Source organism: Meriones unguiculatus, chromosome 5 (assembly GCF_030254825.1).
Source record: "Meriones unguiculatus strain TT.TT164.6M chromosome 5, Bangor_MerUng_6.1, whole genome shotgun sequence".
Taxonomy (NCBI): domain Eukaryota; kingdom Metazoa; phylum Chordata; class Mammalia; order Rodentia; family Muridae; genus Meriones; species Meriones unguiculatus.
Window position 1 is genome coordinate 100,475,219 of NC_083353.1, and position 12,215 is coordinate 100,487,433.

The following is a 12,215-nucleotide window of genomic DNA, read 5'->3' on the forward strand; positions in this document are numbered from 1 at the left end:
CACTGAGGATGATAGTTTCTCATTCCGTTCATTTGCCTGCAAATTTTATGTTTTTTTTTTTCTTTTAATAGCTGAGTAGTACTCTGTTACATAAATGTACCACAATTTCTGTATTCATTCTTCAGTTGAGAGACATCTAGGTTGTTCCTACATTCTGGCTGTTACAAATAAACCTTCTATGAACACAGCTGAGCAAATGTCCCTGTTGTATGATAGAACTTTAGGATTTATGTCCAGGAGTGGTATGGGTAGGTCTTTGGGTACTGCTACTCCCAATTATCTGAGAAAGTGCCAGACTGCTTTCCATAGTGGTTGTACAAGTTTGCAATTCTACCAGTAATGGAGGAATGTTCCCCTTTCTCCATGTCCTCTTCAGTATGTGCTATCACTTGAGTTTTTGATCTTAGCCATTCTGATGGGTATAAGATGGACTCTTGGAGTATTGATTTGCTTTTCCCTGATGACTAGGGATGTTGAGCATTTCTTTAAGTGTTTCCCCAAACTTCCTCTTATAAGCTACTCAGTTTTGTGTACATTGCTACAGAAACAGAAAACAGACTACAACACTGAATGCTCCCCCGCAACTATACCTCAAAGAGAGAGAAGGAGAAGAACATTGGTAAAATAGAATAATTCAGATCTTCAAAGTACCAGATATGATGCAAGCTTTCCTAAGTGATGGGAAATGGCAAGGATCACTGTGATAAAAACTGGTTTAGAAGAAACAGGCATCAAGGGGGTAAGCTCCTATGGAAGAAAGCAAAAGAACTAACAAGGGGGTTGGCTGACAGTCAATAGGAAAGGTTGCCCTTTCCAACAGTGGTGAGGAAATGTAGCCACTGCTTAGAGCAAAAAATGTTAAAGCTTGATGCTAATCAACCTCCACCATAAGATCTGTGCAAACACCACCAAGATTGGAGTTTGATGGTGTGGGGTGTGGGGGAGTTATTTTTCCTTCTTTTTTGCTCACACCAATCCGTTTCTTACTATCCAAGAATTAGCATGAACCTTTTCCCTTTGAAGTAGGTAAATGACTACATATATGAAATGTTTGTTCTCATGTCTATAAGGAGTAAAAGCTTGAAGAATTCTGGTATTTTAATTAACCCAAATAATCTGAAGGGGTGTCTCCTTCAATCCACTGGTTTGAAAGAGTTACTGATGCTTCATAGTTATCTTCAGACTTTTCTTTGCTATAAAAACACTAGTGCATTTTTCTAATGCATTCTATCATGGATGTATGATATTTATTTGTATATGACAATGGACCCAGCCACCTGTCAGGGCAATGAACTGCCCATTTATGTATAAATTTAAAAATCTATTTTGAATAAAATGCAAGTGATAGCAAAAGACACAAGTTATCTATGCTTTGTCTCTGAGCTTATTATATCTACTTCCTAGTAAAATGTTCTGGCTTCAATTTTTTCCAGTTTAAATTCATCTCATTTTATAGTAAACCCCTTATCTTTGTCTATACGACTGTTTTAAATCACCCTTCTCTAGTCATATCTGATCCCAACCCAAACATTACACAACACTTGCAGACATATATGTTAGAGAACTACTTTCTATTTGTTGGCTTCACTCGGGAGTTTTTATTTTTTTTTTTCTTCCTAAGCCTGGTATCAAGAAAAAAATGATTTTATAAACAGTCAAGTATAGTAAATTATTTACTCTAAATCTCAGTGAATATGTTGTGTGTGTGTGTGTATCTCTGTATGTGTGTGTGTGTTGCTGTGTTAGGTGCTGGGAAACTGGCGACGAACAAAAGCAATCCTTACTCTTATGTTAGTAGCTAGGCTGGAGGGTCTCCCAGGATTTCTGCTGGCAGAAATGGCGCCATGGACTCTCTGGGCCATTCACACTCATTCAACAGCTCTTCTGGGGGATGTTGCTGTTGCTAACAGACGTTCTGACCTTGCTGTACTAAAGGTCTGTGTCTGGATTTTCTCAACCCATGGTTTGTTTCCGTTACGATTTTCTGGACCCTTGTTTGTAATTGGACATACCGCAGTGTCTTCTCTCATCTCAGACTGAGAATTGGTCCACAGCAACTGAATTCTCTGGATGTCATAAAGAGTTTGTTCATGAGGGCCAGTTTTCCCCAGGATTGTGCAAGATCATAGTTTCACAAATTCCACCTGGGTTTAACATTTAATAATGCCATTACCTACCTGGGAAAATTTTCATGGTCTTAACACATAGCAGGAGTGGAATTTGACTACAGTGTGCTCTAATCCTTGGTGTGTTTACTGAGAGAATTTATTCATCTGGCTGTTCTTTGCAACTTCAGGTCTGGCTATGGAAATATGTTGTTCTCATTGCTGTCAGCCACGGTAGGGCTAAAATCTCATGAAGTCTAGGAGTAAGAGCAGTTTCCTCGCACTGCTGGTTCTGAATGCTATGCCATGGAGACACAAAACAAAGGACATATAGCTTGCCTGTTTTACTGAGCACAACTGTAAGACTGTACCATTTGAATAGGGCAAAAAAAATCAAGAAATTACAAATAATGTCAAAGCCAATAAACTGAAGCTCAGTCTATGAGTCCCAGTGAGGCTCAATGATGGGAGAGGTTCTATGATGAGTAAACATTTTCACTCACCAAACAATAACAAAATAGGTTTGTGCATTTTCTGTAAATATAGAGGGTTATTTTGAGTTAGATAATAGGGATAGTATGTTCAGCAAAGTGATACAAGATCTGTGACAGCAGTTGGCCACGGCCTGATGTTCTGTGGAACATATAGGATGAGAGAATTCTTGAAGATGTGAGAGTGGAACTGAAACTTGTAAAATCAGAAGTTCCACGTAGAGATATATACAGTTGTACGTACACATATGTAAAGGATTGAGGTAGTGTAATTTCAGATTGTTATGACTGGTGGTTAAATATATGCAGGAAAGAATTTGAGAGAAATAAAGAATGTGTGAACCAGATCCTTGTGGTCTTTGTATTTATGCAACATTGTGCCAAGGATTTGAGTATCATATTTATTCACAGAAGTCAAGGATATCATTATCCAACCATCCTAATAATTTAAAGATCACAACTAATAATAAGGTGCATGTGAAAACACAAAGAGAAAAATTGTGAGACCATTAATGACAGTTCCTTTGCTCTTTCTTGCTGAGTCAAGGATCTTTTTTTGCTAAGATCAGCTAGTTAGGTCTTTACAGTGTGTCACTCCATTGTTTATACAGAATAGAGCTTTGGACCATTAACTATCTCAAGTTAGAGCCTCATATTGTTACATAAATTACTGGACATTGGATAGGGGCTGCATTCTATAAATACATAGTCTTCTTGGTTTGTTACCGAAAGTAATCCTAGACAGAGGATGTTTGGCTACAAGTATGCCATAAAATTAGGCTGTTTCTTTTTTATCAAATAATCATGTTATTTCCACATTTACGAAGATAATTTGCCTTGTTTTCTTTTTGTTCATGTGTCCTTGTCTTCACTTTCTACCTAGGAAAGTAGGTAGTTGAGTAAAATGAGTTGAAGGCTTTCTAGGTAAAATTTCTTTCTTTATGCATTTGCTGTCATGGAGGCTTTTGTTACTTACATAGTCCATGTGCTATGGAGCTCTTGTGGAATTCTGAGCAACATGCACCACATACGGCTTTATTTGTTAAACTAGAATCATTAAACTGGGACCCAAAAATTTGCTTTTCTTCAGGTCTTCTTTGAAAACCTGTTAATAAATGATTGCAGTATTGGAATTACAGAGAACTCTGAGCTCTCTGTTGGGGAAGTTTATTCTTCATTTTCAACCTGACCAGATTAAGAATCACTAAAGAAATCAGGCATATCTTTTGGTGTGTGTATGGGGTCAGTTTTCAGAGAGGATTATCTGAAGAGGGAGCAGTATACCCTAAGTATGGTACTAGGCCCAAGTGAGCTAGGAGTATTGAAAAAAACAAAACAAAACATGAGGACAAGTCAGCTGAGAACTGGCCTTGCCTTCTTCCAGCTTCTGACCCAACTCTGCTGTGAAATACTGTGTCCCACTATGTCTTTCCCACCAACTTTAGCTAAATCCTCAGGAACTGTGGGGCAAAAAGAGTCTTTCTTCATTTTGATTTGCATTTCCTTAATGGCTAATGACGTTGAGCATTTCTTTAAGTGTTTCTCTGCTATTTGATATTCCTCTATAGAGAGTTCTCAGTTTAGCTCTGTTCCCCATTTTTTAATTGGATTACTTGGTTTGCTGCTTTTCAGCTTCTTTAGTTCTTTATATATACTGGATATTAGCCCTCTGTCAGATAAAGGGTTGGTGAAGATTCTTTCCCAATCTGTAGGCAGTCATTTTGTTTTGATGATGGTGTCCTGTGTTCTACAGAAGCTTTTCAGCGATGCTGAGATTACACCTTACACCCATCAGAATGGCCAAGATGAAAAATGCAAGTGACAACACATGCTGGAGAGGTTGTGGAGAAAGGGGAACACTCCTCCACTGCTGGTGGGAATGTAAACTTGTACAACCACTCTGGAAATCAATCTGGTGCTTTCTCAGAAAATTGGGAATAGCACTTCCTCAAGATCCAGTCATACCACTTTTAGGCATATATCCAAAAGAGGCTCAAGTAAACAATAAGGTCATTTGCTCAACCATGTTTGTAGCAGCTCTATTTGTGATAGCCAAAAGCTGGAAACAGCCCAGATGCCCCTCAACTGAAGAATGGATGCAGAAATTGTGGTACATCTACACAATGGAGTATTACTCTGCAAAGAAAATAAGGAAATCATGAAATTTGCAGGTAAATGGTGGGACCTGGAAAGGATCATCCTGAGTGAGTTGTCCCAGAAACAAAAAGACACACATGGTATATACTCTCTCATATAGACATATAACATAGGATAAACCTACTAAAATCTGTACATCTAAAGAAACTCATCAAGAGAGAGGATCCTGACTAAAATGCTCAATCCCCATCCTGAAAGGCAAAGAGGATGGATATCAGAAGAAGAGGAAAACAGGGAACAACCTAGGAACCTACCACAGAGGGCCTCTGAAAGGCTCTGCCCTGCAGACTATCAAAGCAGACATTGAGACTTATGGCCAACTGTTGGGCAAAGTACATGGAATCTTATGTAAGAAGTGGGAAATAGTAAGACCTGGAGAGGACAGGAACTCCACAAGAAGAGCAACAGAACCAGAAAATTTGAATACAGGGGTCTTCCCAGAGACTCATACTCCAACCAAGTACCAGGCATGGAGATAACCTAGAACCCTTGCACAGATGTAGCCCAAGACAGTTTAGTGTCCAAATGGGTTACATCATAATGGGAAGACAGACTGCCTCTGACATAATCTGATTGGCCTGCTCTTTGATCACCTCCCCCAGAGGGGGGAGCAGCCTTACCAGGCCACAGAAGATGACAGTGCAGCCATTCCTGATGTGATCTGATAGGCTAAGATCAGAAGGAAGGAGCGGAGGACCTCCCTTATCAGTGGACTTGGGGAGGGGCATGCGTGAAGAAGGGGGAGGGAGGGTGGGATTGAGAGGGGATTAGGGAGGGGCTTATGTTGGGATACAAAGTGAATAAAGTGTAATTAATAAAATAAAATAAGATTCAAACAAAAGAGTCTTTCCTCTTCTCAGTTGTTTCTATCAGGTATTTATTTTTTCACAACAGTAAGAAAATTTATTTTAATATAGTACCTACAACTAAACAAAACTAGTATTGAAATACCATAAATGTTAGTCTATAAAATAAAGGATAAGATGTGCATACAGCCTGAGGCTCTTAAGTGAACAGTGGAGAAGTGGCTCTCATTCATTCAATTTAGACTTCCAAGATTCCAAAGGATCTTGGCATTTGGGGAAGGAAAAGATCCCACATTTATAACTGACTTTATGTGCTTATTCTTCATGACAAGTTGAACTGTGCTATAGCATAAAACTTTGTTTTTATCTCAATAGCAAATTTAAATGTGCCTGAAGTACATTTAAAATTTTATTCCAGAGCATTTATTTCTAAAATGTCACTATTTGGTTATTTCTAGTGGTTACTTTAAAGAGTAACACATTTTTTTTTCCTTCAGGAAAGTTAATGGAGGGAAACAGGCACTCAAGCGCAGCCCAAGCACAGAGTTAGCCTCATGGTGAATGATGTAAAACAGCACCAGGATGTGAATATGTTACCATTAATGATACATTCTGACAGTCAGATTCATGGAGTTGGCCACTAGTCAGGCTCAATCTACATGCAATTTATTCATCCCTTCTTGGCAACATACTCCATCTGAGTAAACTGAGGTTAAAAATAAAAAGTAAGCATGTGTCAAACAGGAATGGTGATGAATATGTAGAAAGTATTCAGCCAATGGTAATTACAGTTATTAAAGCATTGGCTTTTAATCTGACCAATATGATTTTATTCTTCAGTAAAAAATAATATGTTTTAATTTTAAAAATCTTCTGTAAACCTTCAGTAAGGCAGAGGTGTTACAAAGGACAACTTGCTAGTTTTGTGTTCGATGAGGGAAAATGATTTGGATCTGTTAGAAAGTTCAAGAAATGTTAATGGTACGTTTTATTAACAGGATGAAAGCAGCCTCTGGAAACATGCCTTTGGTGCTCTGTTTATTTACTGTGTATCATAAATTCATTTTAGTATGAACTCAGATTCAAATTAACTCCATTATCTTCTGTTTGGGAACCAATAACAGTTTTATGTTCTGGGATAGTTTAATGAAATCAAATGATCCCAGTTTGATTTGGTGATTAGAGTTCTCCAAATGAAAGTCTTTCTTTGCGACTGTCTAGCCTCCTCTTTGTGTGCTTGAGATTTTCTCTGATTACAAGGCCATCATATCCATAGCCACTTGGGCTTACTCTAACCAAATTTGACAGAGTAACAATGATATGTCAGTTTGCTACTTTCAAATATGTTATTATTATTTTAAAGATATTTATTTGTTATGTTCATCTGTGTATATGTCTGCATGTGCCTGTGTTCTGTATGCATGTGTGTATGTGTGTACGTATGCATTTGTATATGTATGTGTGTCTCTGTGTGTGTATGTTTGTATGTGTGTATGTCTGTGTACGGATGTGTGTGTTCATGAATACTCGTGTGTCTGTGTGTGTGCTTGTGTGTATTATTTGTATCTGAGTGTAGGTGACATGTTCTTCAGAGTGTATGTTGAAGTCAGAGTACAACATTTTAGAGTTTCATTCTCTCCTTCCATCCTGGGTTTTGGGAATAGAAATCGAGTCATCTAGGTTGCAAGGTTAATGTTCTCAGTTGCTGAACCACTTTGCTAGTCCTAAAACATTTTAAAATCAGTATTAGGGAGTGTTGAACTTCTGGTACCTTGAATATGTTATTCCCAAGTGCTTTGCTCACAAAATCCTTTAGGCTAGAAAGACAGGTCAATCAGTAATAGCTTGCCAGGCAAGAATGAGGACCTGGATATGATCCCTGGAATGTACATAGACAGTCAGGGATGGTGGTACATGCTTCTAATTCTAGTACTGGGAAAGCAGAGATAGGCAAATAAATCCTTGGGACTCACTGGATAGGCTAATTACCTAATTGCCTAGTCCTAAACCAGTGAAAGACATCTCAAAATCAAGGTGAATGACTCCTGAAGAAGGACATCCATGGTTGATCTCTGGCTTCCACATATATGCATACACACATGGACATGCTCCTACATAGATATGAATAAGCGCATATACATGCACATGTTCAATATACCATATGCAAATACTGTTTGTGTGAATTGAGTGTGTGCACACATGCACCATAGGACCCATGTGGAGGTAAGAGGACAATTTTGGATATCTTCATCATATAGACGAGGACACACAGACTTACAGACACAGATACACACACACACACACACACAGAGAGAGAGAGAGAGAGAGAGAGAGAGAGAAAGAGAGAGACCCTTTAGGCTTGAAAGACTCATAAAGAAAGGCTTAGGGATATAGTTTAGTTGTTTAAACTCCGTTTACATAATCATGATGACCCAAGTTCACTGTCAGGCAGACCAGGTAAAAGCCAGGCAGGATGAATATTTCAGTATCCACAAGGCTGGGAGTATGGAAACAGGTCATCTCTTTTCCCAAAATAGTGAGCCCTGGGTTCAGTAAGAGACCGTATCTTAAAAACATATTCTTGGGAGCAACAGAAGATAAAATCAATGTCAGTCTCTGGTCTCTGCATGTACACACATGTACGCTCCCCACCCCCAACTTGTTCACACATAGGCATACACATATATAACATAAACACTCTGAGGACTGTTTATAGTTTCGTATGAATTTTGGTTTTATCTATCTACTTAAATTTTAACTTGAAAAATTAGAACTTTTTAAAATTTAATTTTATCTTATTAATTACATTTTATTCACTATGTTTCCCCCCCATAAGCCTCTCCCTCCTCCCCTCCTGGTCCCACCTTTCCTCCTCCTTCTTCATGCATGCTCCTCCCCAAGTCCTCTGATAAGGGAGGTCCTCCTCTCCTTCCTTCTGATCTTAGTCTACTAGATCACGTCAGGAGTGGCTGCATTGTTATCTTCTGTGGCCTGGTAAGGCTGCTCCCCCCTCAGGAGGAAGTGATCAAAGAGCAGGCCAATCAGATTATGTCAGAGGCAGTCCCTCTTCCCATTACTATGTAACCCACTTGGACACTAAACTGCCATGGGCTACATCTTTTGCAGGTAAATGGTGGGACTTGGAAAGGATCATCCTGAGTGAGCTGTCCCAGAAGCAGAAAGACACACATGGTATATACTCACTCATAAACACATATACCATAGGATAAACCTACTAAAATCTGTACATCTAAAGAAACTAATCAAGAGAGAGGCATGGAAAAATTAGAACTTTTAAGCAAACCTATGACATGCTATAATTAAAAACATTCTTCTGTGAAAATCAAACCATGATATTCTAAAAGACAACAAAAAGACTTTCATTTAGTTTTACATCTTTCTTAAATGGGTGCATTGGAAGGCAATAGAATTCTGATCTGTCCTATGTGAAATCTGTTGTAATATGTTGCTTTGATTTCAGTATGTGAAAAGAATCTGACCTCGCTAACACACGAGTAGTTAGACAAGAAAAATTAGAATTTTAATATCTTATTTGTAGACGATTCTGGACAACCTTTGACAATATAATGGAACTGGGCAAATGCTAGCTGCTTAAATCTTAGTTGCTATGCAAAAGGCGAAGTTTCATCAGTGAACTTTTGTGTTGTCTCTGATTTGTGAAATTCATTTTCTCCCTCATGTCTTTTTTTCTCAAGTAGAATTTATTTTATTTTTATCAAAATATGTTATCAAATTGTAACTGAGGGCACATATTTTGAGCACTCTGCAACATGAATAGGAGGAAGAATTCAACCTCCATTTCAAACTGAGCTTTTTTTAATTTTAATTTTTTATATTAATAACAGTTTATTCACATTGTGTTCCAGCTGTAGCCCCTCTTTCATTCCCTCTCAATCCCTCCCTCCACCCTCATCTCCTACCATGCCCCTCTCCAAGTCCACTGATAGTGGAGGTCCTCCTCCCCTTCTATCTGATCCTAGCTAATCATGTCTCCTCCAGACTGGTTGCATTGACTTCCTCTGTGGCCTGGTAAGTCTCCTTCCCCCTCAGGGGGAGGTGATCAAAAAGCCAGTCACTGAGTTCATGTCAGAGACAGTCCCTGTTCCCCTTACTAGGGTACCCACTTGAGCACTGAGTTGCCATGGGCTACATCTGAGCAGGGGTTCTAGGTTATATCCATGAATGGTCCTTGGTTGGAGGGTCAGTCTCAGAAATGACCCCTGTGTCCATATTTCTTGGTTCTGTTGCTCTCCTTGTGGAGCTTCTGTCCCCTTCAGGTCTTTCTATATACCCTTTTTTTTTGTAAGATTCCTTGCACTCTGCCTCAATATTGGCTATGATTCTCAGCATCTGCTTTGATATCCTATTGGGTAGAGTCTTTAAGAAGTCCTCTGTGGTAGGCTTCTTTCCTGTTCTCTGCTTTCTCATGTTTCTGATGTCCATCCCATTTTCCTTTCTGAGTAAGGATTGATTATCTTACCCAGGGTCCTCCTTCTTGCTTAGCTTCTTTAGATGTACAGATTTTAGTATGTTTATCCTATATTATATGTCTAATATCCACTTATAAGTGAGTATAAACCATATGTGTCTTTCTGCTTCTCGGATAATTCACTCAGGATGATCTTTTCGAGATCACACAATTTTCCTGCAAATTTCATGATTTTCTTGTTTTTAATTGCTGACTAGTATTCAGTTGTGTAAGTGTACCACAATTTCTGTATCATTCCTCAATTGAGGGATGTCTGGGTTGTTTCCAGCATCTGGCTATTACAAATAAAGCTGCTACAAATATGGTGTGAAAATGTCTTTGTTTTGTACTTGAGCATATTTTGGATATATGCCTAGGAGTGGTATAGCTGGGTCTTGAGGTAGCACTATTCCTAATTGTCTGAGAAAGAACCAGATTGATTTCCGAAGTGGTTGTACAAATTTACATTCCCACCAGCAATGGAGAAGGGTTCTTCTTTCTTCACATCCTCTCCAGCATGTGTTCTCACTCGAGTTTTTGATCTTGGCCATTCTGATGGGTATAAGGTGAAATTTCAGCATTGTTTTGATTTGCATCACTCTGATGGCTAAGGACATTAAGCATTTCTTAAAGTGTTTCCCTGCCATTCGATATTCCTCTGTTGAAAATTCGTTGTTTAGCTCTGTATCCTACTACTTATTGGATTACTTGGTTTGTTGGTGTTTAACTTCTTAAGTTATTTATATATTCATGGTATTAGACCTCTGTCAAATGTGAGGTTGTGAAGATCTTTTTACAATCTGTAGGCTGTTGTTCAGTTCTGTTGACAGTGTTCTTTGCTTTACAGAAGCTTTTCAGTTTCCTGAGATCCCATTTATTGATTGTTAATCTTAGAGCCTGTGTTGTTGGGGTATAACCACTTTGAAAATAAATCTGGGGGCGGAGCCAAGATGGCGACTAGCACACACAGTTTCTGAGCGGTGGGATACCTGATCTTCTGAGTTGGAGAATGGAAGGACCCCCAACCCGGGAAAACCACAGCGAGGCTTTCTGAACACCAGGGAACATCGCAGGAGGTGAAAACTTTGGCCTCTGGTCACCCGGAGACTTGCTTGGGGAAGGAGAGAAACGATCCTTTGTTCTTGCCAGAGATCCCTTCCCACAGACCTCCTTCCTCCTCGGCACAGCGGTACAGCGGACTCATCTTTCTCAGCACATACCTAACTGCCTGGGGTATACAGCTGCTGAGACGGAGTCCCAAGCACTTTAGTGGCAGACAAAAGCCAGCAGTACGTGCCCCGGAGTCCCAGATTCGCGCAGCAGCTGCACCATCCTCCCAGGGCACGAATCTGCTAGACACCATACTAGCTCCGCAGGATCGCCATCACTGACTGTACGGCCCGCCCAATCCCACAGTGACAGAGAGTACGCTATATACTCACCAAAACCAGGCAGAAATGTCATACAACCTGGACACACCAGGCGCTGGGCCTCCCAAGCTTGGAGAGCACAACGAAGAGATCCCAGGACTTCCCAGAAAGCCATGCTTGCCCAATTATTTGAGGCTCATAAGGAGGAAATGAACAAGTCTTTCAAAGAGATGGCCAGTCAATTGGAGGCAAAGAAAGAAGAAATAGACAATATCCTTAAAGAAACACAGGCAAACATAGCCAAACAAATAGATACACAAGTAGAGGAAAAATTAGTGGCATATAAGAAGGAAATGAAAAAAGAAATAGAGGCCATCGTAGAGAGACAGGAATCCAAATTCAAACACATGAAAGAAATGGTGCAAGGCATGAAAACAGAATTAGAATCAATAAAGAAAACACAAAATGAGAAAACCCTTGAGCTGGAGAACTTGGAGAAAAGATCAGGAACCACAAAAGTAAGCATCACCAACAGAATACAAGAGATGGAAGAGAGAATCTCTGGAGCTGAAGACACACTTGCAGAAATGGATACTTCTCTCAAAGAAAAAGTAAAATCAGAAAAGTTCCAATCACAAAATATCCAAGAAATCAAGGATGCTATGAAAAGACAAAATCTAAGAATAATAGGAATTCACGAAAAAGAAGACTCCAGACTCCAAGGTCCAGAAAATATTTTCAAGAAAATCATAGAAGAAAATTTTCCCAACTTAAAGAAAGAGATGTCCATAAACATA